Source organism: Anopheles gambiae, chromosome 3 (genome assembly GCF_943734735.2).
Source record: "Anopheles gambiae chromosome 3, idAnoGambNW_F1_1, whole genome shotgun sequence".
Classification (NCBI taxonomy): Eukaryota; Metazoa; Arthropoda; class Insecta; order Diptera; family Culicidae; genus Anopheles; species Anopheles gambiae.
In genome coordinates, this window is record NC_064602.1 from 31,049,789 (window position 1) to 31,064,496 (window position 14,708).

The window sequence follows — 14,708 nt, forward strand, 5'->3', positions numbered from 1 at the left end:
AAACGTGGAGTGGAGCAATCGAAGCAGCGATTTATATTTCCTTTTTTTTTCAACTCGCCTCAGGGCGAAGGAGCACAGTGGAAGGTGATTTTATTTGCATGGCTTCTGTCATATTTTGCTGCTACTTTTTGTCTGCGTTCGTTCGAGTTTAGCCATTCCCGTAGCGGATTTCACGTGTATCGCGTTTGGTATGTGTAGCTAAAAAGAAGCAGGCGGTTTGGGCATTGTTTCACGCGCTTCGACATTTCATGAATCCGGTGGGACCCAACCGGCCAAAAGTAACATGTGGAAAACTTTTTTTTGTTTGTATTTTTGTTTTCCCCTTTTTTTGTTTGATGCAGCAAACTTCTCTAGCATGGGTGTGTGCGGAACGAATCGTTTAATCCACCAGTGGTCGTCGTCGTCGTCGTCGTCGTCGCCGTCAGCATTCAGCGGAAACGTTGTCGATTTCAAACGGCAAAACAAGCGGTACACGGGTATTGGCCGGACGGATACGTTTATGGGAAGAATAAAACGGAGCAGTCAGTCGAAATGATGAATATATTTGCGGTGGAAAGATTTATCGTCCACAGAAGGTCCGTTACTTCAAGCGTGGTAAAGGTTGCCCTCTTTTATTTGTGTTACTGTTTTCCAATGTACTGCTTCGCCCATTACGGTTGGTGTGATTTTTGTACGATCGTTTTTTGTATTTAAACGTGTAATGTTTTATTCACTTGCATGTGTTTGCACTTTAGCTGAGACTCTTCAAAGTCACTGAAATAAATCACGGAAGCTTATGAATTATTAGACCAAAACATAATTTAAATCCTTACGAGTGGAAAAACACGAGTTACAAAACAATTAATCAAGCACGCTTTAAAAGCACTCACCCTTACTGACCCGCACGATGTGAGGTCGCTCGTTAATCACAACCGTTCCGTGTGGCATGTGAGCAGCCTGTGGCGAAAATTCGTCAGAAAATTTAACTTAAACGTTGCTCCATCACGGCAAGCAATTAATCTTCCATTCTTTAGCTGACCTTTATTTAGTGATATCACAATTGGATGGATTGGCAGGAAAAACAGTAACAAACCGACATATAGGTAAAACAGTACCAGTCGTTAAAGCTACACACGTGCGGACTGGCACGAATTAAGCGCGCGCCAAATTATGTCTCGGGGCAGTTTTATGGCGCCCTAACAAAAACCTTTCGCCCTTCATTACCCTGCGGGGTGTAAGCGGGCACGGATAAGCCCGCCGTGAGAAAATATCTTCTTTGTGAAGACGAATTCGTGCCCAGCCAGGCTGCTCGTGGATCGCTATTGTGCGCTGCACAGCAGTCAGTTGCTGCGCTATACAATGTGCTGGCGTTTCTTTTGTTTAGCCCCAGCAAGTGTCACTTTACACATCCATACACGAATCCACGGGGTGTCTGGAACGAGTGTGTTAGTGTGTGTGTGTCGATGAAGGAACGGAAAAGAAAGGGGAAAACTCGATGAAAGGCTACGATAACAACGGGATGGAATAAAAACTGCCAATCGTTCTAGAACAGCAAGAGACTAAATTGGATCTCGGAGCTTAAGCGCCTAGAAGTATGCAATCATTTTACTATTTTTTTTTTAAAGACTTGCTTACTTATGTTAGTGTTATGAAACAAAGTAAAACCTTCGTGCTGCTTAAATTAAGTCTTTTTTCATTGATTCAATCTAATGCACAGTATTTTCAATAGTTTACTCCGTTTAAAACTTCATCCCTACGTACTTATTTGTGATTATATTTCCTCTCTAATACACCAATGGTTCATACTCTCCTTGCTCTAATGTTCATCCTCATCAGTGACATGAACCGTTCTGAAGCGGGAACAATTTATTAGAATTAATGTGCCACTGGTTTCTCGCTGATAAGAACCGACAAAACCAACGGACATATTTATTGCAAAACACAATCGCACGCGTCACCCGTTCTTCTCCCCCATCCCACCACCGCCTTAATGGTATTCCTGCAACTGTTCAAGTTTTGTTGTTAACCAGGCACGACAGGCAGCTTAACATTGCCCGCAACACAACCAGTTCAGGGTAGCAGTTGAAGCGCTTCACTTTCGCTATTAAACTACAAACACAGCCAGGCCACAAGTTGGTTGCAACATTTCACTACAACCTGACACCTATCGTTTGCGATTAATATCCATCGTTGCCATCGTTCGTTGCCGTCGTTTCAGGTTTCGGGGACTGTTTTGAAGCCTTTGTGGGGAAGAAAACAAAAGACAAAGCGGTTCTCTTGTTCTCTGCTGTCTTCTTGCCCGAACAGATAGCCTTTCGTCGGCGGACGGGAAAGGGCTCCAGCTCTGGCAAATACATGATAACAAATCGTTTTGGACAACAGTCATAATAAAATAACTTGCACGAGGAAAAGAAAATCCTCACGCATCGCTCCCAAATAAACAAAAGCATGAGGAGGCGAAAGAAGCGTTTCTGTTATGGAAACTGGAAGAAGGAAAAAACATCCCTGATAACAGCTAAACACGTGATTGTATGAGAAGGAAATAACAAAAAAAACACACACTCACTGTCGCTGTGTTGTTTTATGTTTGCAGTGAACGAATCGAACCGGCTAAACCGAACGGGGATAACTAAACCTTCCCCAAAAATCCCTCCGCTTTCACCGTAAAAGCTCGTTGACCATCCGCCCGCTTTATTCACTCCAACTTCCGATAAGTCTGCGGCGGTCCGATTCCGATTGCTCCTCGCCCCACGATCTCTATAAATTCCTTAACACCTATCGGCCAGTCGCCTTCCGCACGCCGATTCCACCGCCTGCATGATGCGTAATAAAACAAGGCGCCCTTTCCCATAGGGGAAATCCCAACGACGCTTCGTTCGATCCCTTCGGACTGTTATCAAAACGCAGCGATGGGAGCAGGTTTCTTTGTGCGGTGTTCGGTTTTTCGACACGCACTGCCACGGCCATGTCATAAATTGTTGTTTCGTTCGGTGATTTTCAGCTGTTCGCCGACACAAACAAAGCAAACGAACGTATCAAGCGGTAAAAAGAAACCATTCCTCGTACGTATCGGAAGTGGGAGGAGGTTGGTGGGTCTTAAGATGACTTTCGATTTGATAAGGCAAACAAAAAAAAACAACAAGTTTTGGGAGAAGAAAAAAACGCGCCCTCAAGAAGTTCGGTGGGCGATGAGCAGAACCATGAGCGCTTCGAAGAAACACTTGTCATGGGAAAATAAATTGGCCAACTACATGCCTCCAGAGGGTGTAGGGAGTCGTATGAATCGTTTAAGGGCTGGTGTCGTTGCGGCAATTGTTGTGGTTGGTGTATTTAAGCCATTGAGTGTGTGTTCTTGTTAAATAAAATGATGTTTGCTGCGGTATTCTACGGTGCATATCAATCGTTTTATGGGGAGAAATAGCAAGTAAATCGATGGAATCCATTTTTTGTATCGATAGGACTATAATTTCAATGGATTAATTGGTTCTAAAATAATCAGAAAACTCAAATTCATTTTGCAAAATACAGTCGTTTCGAATACCATGCAATTTACAAATTTTGTTATGCAAATTGCATACTTTAGGGCGTAGTGGTTCTTACATCAAGCTGAGTATGCAATCCGCATTACTAAGTACAGCTTTTACATAGTTTTTGTTTATTTTTAGTTTTGGTTCTATAAGTTATGGTATATACTAATAGAAAATGAATCAATATATTACTCATACATTATTGGCAACTTTCGTTAAAAATCGAATTGCTCGTAGAGATTATACTTAATTATTTTTATTATTTCCAAACGGAATGTTATGCCATGCTTCAGCGAAAATTACGACACCCCTTGAAAAACAAACAGTCAATAAAACACTCAAACCATTGGACAGTGTGGGCCAAAGTAAATTGTAAATGATTTATCGCTAAAGGTGTCGAAGGTTGGGGCCGAAAAACAAGCAAAACGAAAACACCCAATTCCCGTCCAATTGGTCACGGCGTCAGCTGCATACCGTGAAACGTGTTTGCTTTATTAAAAGTAAATGGACGGGAGCCCTTTTTTCGATCAATCATATTTTCTCCCTTCCCAAGCACGGGTTCAAAAACGTCTCAAAAGCAGCACCGGCAACAGCATTTGGCATTTTATTTTACACTCTGAAGCAGTTCATGCGCTGCAAACTGATTTACATTCCGTCCTTCCAGCTAAAGAGTGAAATGCCACTCAATTCTGTAGAAGCCCCCGGTGGCGAATATTGCTAAAGAAAGATTTTCCAGCAGCATTGCTCCACAATCGCCCGAAAACTATCGCACTGACTAAAATAACGTTTAACCCTTCAGCTAACACCTTTCCATTTGAAAACATTCTTTTTCGCCATGCTCAATATGCTGCCGGATATTCTCGTTCTCCCGCCTGAAGCTCCCTTCCTTAACCGTAATCGCTCCACTTGCCGTGCAGATGGTTCGCATATTTTCCTGGCGCCAAGTAATCCGATTAGCATAGCACGGCATGCCAAACTCGACGCGAGCACTACGCCCCCTCGATTGCCGTGTTGCGTCGATTGCTTCGACAATGCTCGACCCCTTTTCGGCCCCGAAAGGCTGACTAATGACGCTGCCGCCAATGACGCCCCATTATGATGATGATGATGGGAATGATGAATGAAAGTGTTAATTTGGTACGTGACTGCTTGGGTTAGGCGGTGGCACCATCTCACATCCATCCTTTGCGTCGTGTCTCAATCGCCTACGACCAGGTGGAATGGGCTATTTTCTTGTATCGTCGAAATCCAAAATGGGGCTTCATTGCGAGCCGGGTGAAAGTTTTCGTTTCGAAACCGTTGCATCATTATCTGAAGCTGGGTGCGTGTATCTTGTGCAAGTTGTACCACACGAACCTCCAGACCGACCTATTTAGCCCCATGTCAAAAGTTCCTTTCAGGTGAATCTGGTGGATTGGCCGCGGTAGAAGGTAGATGAAAGTTTCGATCGAATTTTCTTCGACAACTTCGCAGAGTGAAACAACTTGTTAGGTTTGATTTGAGTTTTATTACGGGCTTCTGTCAAGTTTGAGCCGGTCGTTCAACGTTGCATACCCAGCACGATACCCAATCAACCGACCCACAGCGCAGACACCGCAATGCGCGATTGTTTGGCCAACTTTGGCCGACCGGGAATGTTTCCCAATGGAGGACCGTCGAACAAAAGGGCTTCGAACAAAAATGGAGCAACAGGATCCTGGGTTTTGTGAGCTTTCGGGACGAAGCCGCTGCTCAAATGCTAATTTCATTTCTTACTAGCCTTTGGCCAACCGAGAAAACCGAGAGCGATGGCGCTGGTGCATTCCGGGCAAAAATTATATTCCCCGCTGCCATGGGTACGGTCGCCACTGGTCACAATTTATGCTCTACTGCGGGTGGTCCTCCCTTGGACTCGCATTTTTTTCCGCAGCATGCCCGCTAGCGCCAAGACAATTTACGACCTCACCAGACATAAATACCTTTCGGCTAACCCCGCTTTCGTACCGCGGGTGGGGCTAAGCTTACACCGTTTTTGCGTTAAACAGAACAACGTTGAACCCCTTTTTCGGGGTTTCTCGCTTCCTCGCCCTTTCTCTCTGCTTGCTACATTCGCTATGTTAACATTTGCATGCTGCCCCATGCCCGCTGCCCGGTGGATACTGCTTTTTTATGTTTTCGTGCTCACTGCTCAACGTTACTTCGCGTGCTTTCGTGCTGTGGTTGTGCGCGAAAGAAAAGCTTCCATCCGTTCTAGACACACAACAACAAAAAAACGAAGCGAAAACAAATGTAACAGGAAAAACAAAATTGAAACGATGTACAGCATAACGTGCAACATGTTTGATAGTTTGGTGGGACGCGTTATTATTACAACTAGCGCGTTGATATCTCGCTGACAGGCCCGCGAGCCAGCCAGCTTAGCCGTGGATGACGATTGAAAAAGTGAGTGATGGTTTCTGTCCCCCAATCTCCCTTCTCCATTCCAGCACTTTACAGCACTGCCATGTTTTGGCTTTTATTGTATTTTGTTTTTTGTTGTTGTTTGCCTTGCCACTGTAATTCATGTTGCTATGCGCTATGTGCAGCTAAAGGTGGATGCATTCTTTCACTTCCGTGTGTCGTGTTTTGTTGGGTTTTTTTTTAATCTCCCTTTTGTAGAGAGTTAAACGTAAACGCTATGCTACTGCTCGATTGAGTAGTTGATTGTGTTTGCAACTGGGGATGGTTTTGACATTGGAGCTAATTAAAAGTTGACTGGTAATACTGGTGCTGTTCGTACGTTATCTCGCTTGGTGTACCAGCGGACGGCTACAGGTCGGACAGCGTAAATGGTTTGCATGTTGTAGGATACAATAGATGAAGATAAACAGAGTGACTGGTTGAACGGCAACAATGCGCATACAATGTTGATAACCGTTGCTCGAATTTTCTTTGTGACCCATTTCAGCGTGCATTTCATACAAAGTCAAACGTAATTGCTAATAGAGACTAACTAGCTAATTAATACTAATACAGCATTTTATGATAATTTTAAATTTTAAACATTTATAGCTGACCGATTTGTTAAAAAAATTGTTTAAGACAGGCTTTAACGGCTCAGAGTCGTTGTAATAAAACCAATCAGGCTTCCAAAGCACAATTAAAGTGCATTTGTTATGTTTATTGCATAGTTTTAGGCGTTTTAACATTTCTAAATTACTAATGTTCATTTGCGCCTAAAGTTATGCAAAATTGATTTTCCCAGCACAAACCTTTGCACATTTCAATTAAATTGAACGTGCACCTTGTAATCATTACCCCATCTCGATGTTCAGCAGACGAAATCCATATTCAGCTCCTGAAAAACATTGTCTTACGCTTTCGTGCAATGATAACAACACGAAAGTGAAACAATGACATCAAATTTAATTAATTTACATCACTTTTCATTTTTTCACAGTTGCGCTCTAATGTGAATCACCCACCTACAAAGACAATGTTCCACCGCTTCTACCAACCGAAGTGCAATGCTTGAAATTGTTTGGAAATACTAAACATTGTTTCGATTTCGGTCAAGCTTAATGTCTGCCAAATCGTTTGTCTAACCATGCGAAGAACCAACAACAAAAAAAGACAAACAAACTTTAATAAACTGCCAAACTTTATCCTTCTCATGGAATGAGTCCCCCACAGACGATGCATGGATCAAGCTTCCCCGATTAATCCAGCACGACCAAAAGTTCTCGCACTCGCACTGAAATGGATCCGTTCGCCCCTTTCCCAAAGCGGCAGCCACATTCCAGTGCATCCTATTCTCGACGGGACATTAAATCTGCCATTTGTTAATGCGCCACTTTCGCTCGTTGCTTATCGTTCGATTCTTCGTCGGTGCGTTTCGGAGCAGCAGTAGCAGCAGCAGCTCGACGCTGTTTGTGCGCCAAACGTTCTAATGCCCGCCGGGTGATAACAAGTTCAACGGTCTCGGGATGTGGAATCAGCCACCGACGGGACGAATCATGGGAAGGTTCAACCTTTTTTTTTTGCTGCTTCTTTTTGTTTGCGCTATCGCTCTGATGGATCGTGGAAACGAAAGGAGCATCCTTGGGCAAACACTGTCCATTACTGTTGAACCACATTTTCCACCATTACCATCAACGCTCTTATTATTATTATCATCTAGTTCGCCATTGACGTGGACAGATGATATCGTTCGCTTGGAAAAGTACGGCGAATGCTACCATGCAATGATGCATTCCGTTTGCACTTGATAGTGGCTGCACACTCGCAACCATTCCAAGAAAACAATGCTTTGGCATAATTTATGCACAGCCTTTAGAACAAAAAAATCCATCCGATCTCGAATCTGCCATAGGGCCAACATTCATTTAGTGGGTGATTTATGCTCGGTTTGTATTTAATCGTACTCCAACCGAACGGACGAAAGCCGATGATTGTGTGTGTGTGTGATGGGCCGGATGTGGCAAACCCGGGCACGTTTGCTCATCACAGCGCCAAAAGGTTATGGGTGAGTTCAAGCGTACTTGACTCGACGAGCAGCAGCAGCAGCAGCAGCAAAGCGCTTAGAGCATATTCCGGAAGAATGCAATCATGCACCCCGCCAGCAATTGCCATTGTCCCAACGCTGCACTGTCCGGATGTGAGCTTACCTCAAACAACGTAACACTTGCTTCGGGGCAGTGAGGTGATAATGTTGTCGGTTCCTAACCCCTCGAGGGGCTTTAGATCAGATGGTCAACCCGGACACTGTTAGTAATCAACCACCCGTTCTAGCTCGGTTGAGCCGTTGCTTCCGTTTGGCAGAACGGGGTGCAGTCGTGACCGCTGGCCCTTTGGAAAGTGGTACTGGGTTGGAAAATCGAGATCCCGGTACGGGTAGCCTCCAAACTCCCTTTCAATACACACACACACATACACCCAAACACATACAGAGACACCGGATGCAGTAATGGCTAAACGACAGCGACACATGTGTTTGTGTGCTAAGTGATATTTAAATTGTACGGTTATCGTTTGCGGATGGGATGGCTCTGTTAGTGCTACCGCTTTTCCCTTGCTTCTCGGCTTCTCCCAGCCTTGTCCGTACCGTTGCTACTATTCACCAAACATACACTTTATCATGTTAGTCACGCAATACCACCGTGAAGTCGTACAACTGTAGGGTGGTAGGATGGCAAGAAGGGTGAGCAAAAGGCGCTACAGTGTCCTTCCGGTCATTCTTTCCGCCCGATGGGAGAGTGGATCATAATTGCCCTGGGAGCCTTGGCGGCAATCACTTTGATGGTGATGATGATGACTGCGCTGTGGTGATGAGCATGCGTTAGTCCTCGCTCAGTACAGTGGGATTTCCCACTTTCCCACAGCAATGTTGGAGCTTTTGTCCACATTTTTGCGCCAATGAAACTTACTCTGTTGCGATCGAGCAGAGAAGGATCCTGCGAATTAAGATAATTAGTGCACAAATTTGCGGTGAAATGTAGCATTAGGAAGCATCAAACATAATCTCTTGTAATGGAACCGTTTAGACACACAAAAAAGGCTGGTTCAAGCGATGCATAAAGCGGATACTAATAAATTCGCCTAAAGCTATGCAATCCGCAATACAATTTTATTTTTATTAGCACATTTTTTAGCGCCTTCGAACTGCTCTACATTTTTTGTGATGATCATCATTTTCTGAAGAGAAATTTTTCATATAACCACTGGCCGACCAGTGGCTTTAATAGGATCCTTTAATTGTACTCACACCCCGAAACATAAGCATCAAATAGATGCGCCTCATTTTTATTCTACCCGTAACATTAATCCGTTGCTGCATATACACAGACACACAAGCCTGTGCAAACAACAGCATGCAAATCACTCGACACGATCCGTCAAGACAGCTGTCAGTGCAATGAAACCTAAGCGCTTTCAAGCGCCTGCAAGCTGTCAGGCTCAGCTGTTTTCCGCCCTCTGCTTTCCGGATGCTGAAAATTCATTTCATCAGCCGTTTTGAGAAGGGTAACTAGTGCGCTCAAGGACGCAACAGAGGCGGCACGAAGGGGTGAGCGAAGACGTTGCTATTATTTTGCGCTATCTTTCGTATTTTGAGCACACGAAGTGCCGGGCTTTCGGCGTTTCCATGATGATTTCAAAATATCTTTGCGTTCCCTTTGTTTGGCTGACCCGCTGTAGCGTTTGGTCAACAGAGAATGGATTGTTATTCTTGTATTTTTTTTTAAATGATGCATCCCAAGATTCTAAGTCGGTTTTGTATAGCAAGCAGCGTTTGTAGTTCAAAATTTCACCATCCACTGACGCCTTGTGTAATGTAAGCAGTATAATGTATCCCAGCGAGCTACAAACACGTTTTGACTGAAGACGTTTGGGCAGACCTTGAGCGATACAAACCATCGCTGCTACAACATGATGTGTCATTCGGTCCATGAAGATGGGTGGCAGAGCTTTACTGCCACGTTGGCACCGGAACAACATGACGAACAATAATATATTTCGCACGTCACTGGCGCGTACGGTAAGAAACATTAGATTTGCAGGAATGCATTATGCAAGGCACTTTCAGCCATTGCGTGAACTGGGCAAATTCATGCAAAGCACCGGAACAGGAGGACGGTAAAAGGTGAAAGACAAGCAGAGCTAGCAGGTTTTGTGTTTGATGAAGTGATAAGTTCGGAAGCTATTTAATGGATGGTTAAAGTGAGCGCATCGATACGGATGCCTTGAGGAACGCAATTAGGATGAAAAATATTCAATTTAATGGTTCTGCAGTGGATACGATCAATTATTTGCACTAAAATGTTATACAAACGACCAGATGGTACAAAGGTTGCTTAGAGTCGCCGTTCAACTCGCCTTTCAGTATGCAATCCGCATTACAAAAGGAGTGCAATAGTTACACTTCTGATTTAAACTCTCTTCATCAAACTATTTGTCTCTTTTAAAAGGTTTGCAGAAACTGATAAAAATGATATTTTTCGTCTTAAAATTGTAAGTAATTCTTCTGTCTTCTGCTTCTAAAGGAATGATCCAAAGTGCCACCAACTCATAATGCAGTTTATTCATGCTTGAGGACATAGAAAATTTCGCTCCATGCATTAATCCTTCCAAAACTCTCAGCTCCCGGTCCAGAAACTAGCAAGAATAAGTTTTTCCTTTTTTTTTTGTTTCCAACTCAAAAGTTTTCTCCCTTTTAATTTGCACTCTTGCACAGCTCATACGTGCCAACCATCGTGCCATCGATTGCCTTTGTCCACCCACACATAGCCAGACACAAACACACTTCTATTACTCCGTCAACATCCGGCGACCGAAAGCAACGTTTGAATCCCGAGTTTTATTGCGGCTTGAAATGTGGAGCAAAGTTTCGCTACCATCAGGTCAGCAGCGGTTGGAAGGTAGAAGGGCGGAAGAAAAACTGAAACTGCAAAGGATTACTTGTGGAAAATCCAATCGAAACTTACCCATCGAACCGTTATGTTGCTGCTGACATTTCGCCTTGAGTCACGTTTGTGATCTGACGGAGCGTTTCCTTCCACTTGCGCTCTATCTCTCCCTTGCTTTGCCTACGCCCCGCTCAGCCAGTCACTAAAAAGAGCACTCGAATCTAATGATTTACCACTTCGATACTCGATCAACGGATAAGCTTGGGTGGGTACAACACACACGCGGTACACACGAGCGGGCCCGCCCGCTCCGGCCCCGGCACAAACGGAACCGTCAGTTTGATTAATTGACACCGCCTCTTAATTACTGCCAACCGTCGAGTGGCGCACTGGGTCAGGGGACGAGTGAACGACTGTGTTTGGTGGCACTGGAATGTTAGAGGATGCTATTGCTATTGCCTGCAACTAATTGGCTGCTGCTCTTTAAAAGATTGACCATGGAAAGGTGAGTGATGTTGCGTCAAGCAGCATGGCGGGGTGGCGACGCTGGCTGGCCTGCAGGACGATCGTTCGCACTGCTACACGTGTGTTGTATTAGAAGTGAATTGACTTTATAAGATTACGCTGATGTTTAATTTACTCGCATTCTGATACACAATTTTTTAAACTATCTCGTGTTTGAAGTTACTCAGTTTTTGTCATTATAAAAATTTGATGTATCAATATTGTACCAAACTTTCGTGTTCACGGCATAAATTTTCACGAAAATTAAACTCGTTTTCCACTTTTTTACCCCACACCAACCAAACTAGAATCATGAATCATTCGATGCTTAAACTGTCCGACACACGATCAATCACGGTGCAGCCATGGGACCGTTTGCGCTAAACCTTTCCCTTCGCCACGTGTTACATCGAAATCAAGACATCGCTTTGGGAAGATGAACCCAAAAAAAAGCATGCTAGAAACTGTATGTTATCCACCGTTTGTGCGCTCTTTCGATCAATCATCTACATTGCACAGTCGATGCACTAATACCGTGTTTTTATCCGTATTTTTTAACACACAGTTCATCATTTTTTGTTTAGAGGTACCTCTTTCTTCACTGCACCTTTTCCTACAAGAAGTTTTTTGTAGTTGTGTGTTAATACTAAAAGTGCGCGCACTGAACTGTCCAACGAGAAGCACCCCAATCACTTGTACGTGAGAGTCTCTTCATCATCGAAGCAGTCGTATCGAACTAACGTACCGTTGCTCAGAACGCAAACAACAAATACTAGATGGCGCGAAAATGTTCGCTCTTCGGGTTTTATCAGACGGCGTTCGTGCCACGTTCGGTTGCAGGGGCTGTCAACCGCAGGGTAGCGAAAGGATACGAACGCAAACGGACTATGTGAAGGAAGCAGTACTAAGGCGAAATTGAATTGATCGGTTTGATTGTATATTTTGGTTGTAAATGCAAAAAAATAAAAGGTGTAAATAAATAAATGTCATATAACTAAGCATTTAATCTCAAAATAATTAATAAAAGCATAAATTACAGATGATTTTTACACGATCGAGTAAGTTACAACAGAAACATCTTCATCTATCATACATCATCTACTACGCCTAAAGGTATGCAATTTCCGAGAAAATTTAGTTTAGCCTGAAGAATATACCTTTAGGATTAATTTACATATTTACAGGCTTAGTAATGAAAAGTAAATAAAATTAAGTATCTTACTAACATCCTAGAAGTGATATAAAGTTATTAAACCACCAATACCAAGAGCATCTCAACAGCTCAACAAACCGAGCACCTGCTTCGGATCTACTCGAATTGTCATTCGCAACAACTGCTCGATTATTTCCAACCTCTATTTCCGACCGGTTAGTAAGAGCCTTTCCAACGTAGGATGTGATTTTGATACGTTCACGGGCAGTCCCAAACGATGGATATGTCAGCCAGCTCGCCTGTCTGCATGCCTAACAAAGCAACAAAACAATGCAAACACACGTCACATAAAGTGAGAGCAGCGTCGGATGGGCCAATTTCGGTCGGCTGCGTTGCTCGTGTGAAAAAAGGGCACGTTTCGTTGATGTTACACTAGACTCGCTCTACAAAGATCTAACACCAGCATTTGATTGTTTGCGCTTCATCGTTCTCATTTCGCGTACGATACGTACAATCATGGAAAGTCGGGGTGCGAAGAGTACGTTAGTGTATGCTGTTCGTGTTAGTGGGGCAGCTCTACGCGTGCTGCACGAAATGCGAATGCGTGGCCACAGCTTATCCTTCATCCCGCGCCTGCTGACCGTCGGGTGTCACGAATTGTTGACCTCTGAAAGCACATGCTCTTTCAACATTTTCACAGCTGGCTGATTTCATCCCGATGGTGTGCCCAGGCTCGAGATTCAATCACCATTTTTTGTTCTCAGCACGTCAGCAGAATTACGGACAGGACAGGACGGTGGTTTAAGCGCACAGTCAAACAGCAGAGGTAAGAAACGAAACGGAATCGCTTTTAAATCCTGCTATCTGACTGAGACTAATGGTCTCGCCGAGAGGCTGGAGTAATGATGCCATGAACGCTTCAATGGCGATAACAGAGACTATACCTGGCTAGCGTAAATGGATACTGTGAAGAAGAAGGGTAAAAAACAGTAATGTATGTTGGGTATCCGAGTGAAAGAATATTCAAAACATGTGGATAAAGCATAAATTAACAACTAATTAAAACCCACTCATGTTGCAATGTATAGCGGAAGACTGGTCATCGGTATAAAATGCTCATGTTTAACATATATTATTAATGTTTGCTTTTAGTTTAAGCGGATTTGTGATTTGGTTGTTTCAGAAAAGGAAAAAAAATAAAATAAAATAAAACTTATAATTTTACAGCCTAAAGGTATGCAATCGGCAAAATCTATTTTCTCATTTTAAGCATCTGTAGAGCTTGAAAAGCCTTTTTCAACTTTAATCCACTAAACCTTGTTTAATACTCAATATTATTATACAATATTTACGTTTCATGAACTGGAAGCTTTATTTTCAATTCTAATAGGCCGCAAAAACGCACAAAATCCATGTGACCTACTTCCTTCACGAGTAGCGGGAAAGCCTACGCACACAAAAACACACTCCAACACTAAACTCAATTAAACCAGTATAAATTCAATTTGAATGTCAGATAGCTGCCGATGTTGGGTGGTTTTTATTCGCAAAGCATGTGTTGCATCCCATTCCACTGTCCGAATGATTGACAGGAAAACGGAGTGCTTCAAAAAATGCAAAAGTATAAATAACTTTGGGCTTGTTTTTGCATTGCCTTGGATATGCATTAGTTTACACTTCCCTGCTACTACGCTCTGGCACTCAGGCTTAACGGCGATTGTTATAAACCAGCTTCATAATCTGACCTGGTTTTCGGTAGGCCAGCCCCAGGTACCGTGTCCTGATTGCTCAATGCCCTGCCTCGTAAATCCTGTAAACAAAGCCACGCTTTCGAAAGTTTAGCATCAAGTTCGTCGATAATGTTGGTCACGCAGAAGGAACTTGCTCTTGTTGGGTGCGTGCTTACATCGAAAGTCTTCGCTCACTGCTTTCCACTCCAATCCGAGAGCCGATTCGTGCCAAAATCAACCAACGTCGTTTGACATGCAAATATCAGAAATTTCTCTATTTTGAGTACATGGAGACTTACAGCAGAGCGTTTGGATGGTAGAGATGCAAACGATAGTTCGATTTTCGTCTACATTGCTTTATTTAAACCGAATTGCACTGACTTAACGAGTTACGGATGGAATGAAGCTCCTTTACGGTGATGTGATGATCGATAGATGTGATTGAATTATTTGC

General features: G+C 43.5%; 1 protein-coding gene across 1 annotated transcript in view; it reads right to left on the reverse strand.

The window, feature by feature from the left end:
* The window catches only part of LOC1280269 (uncharacterized), a 63,155-nt gene extending 51,022 nt beyond the window's left edge, over positions 1-12,133 (reverse strand). Inside the window, exon 1 of the mRNA XM_061657546.1 lies at positions 10,946-12,133. The gene's annotated coding sequence lies outside the window, so the exon portion shown is untranslated. The remainder of the gene's footprint in view (positions 1-10,945) is intronic.
* Positions 12,134-14,708: the final 2,575 nt, after the last annotated feature.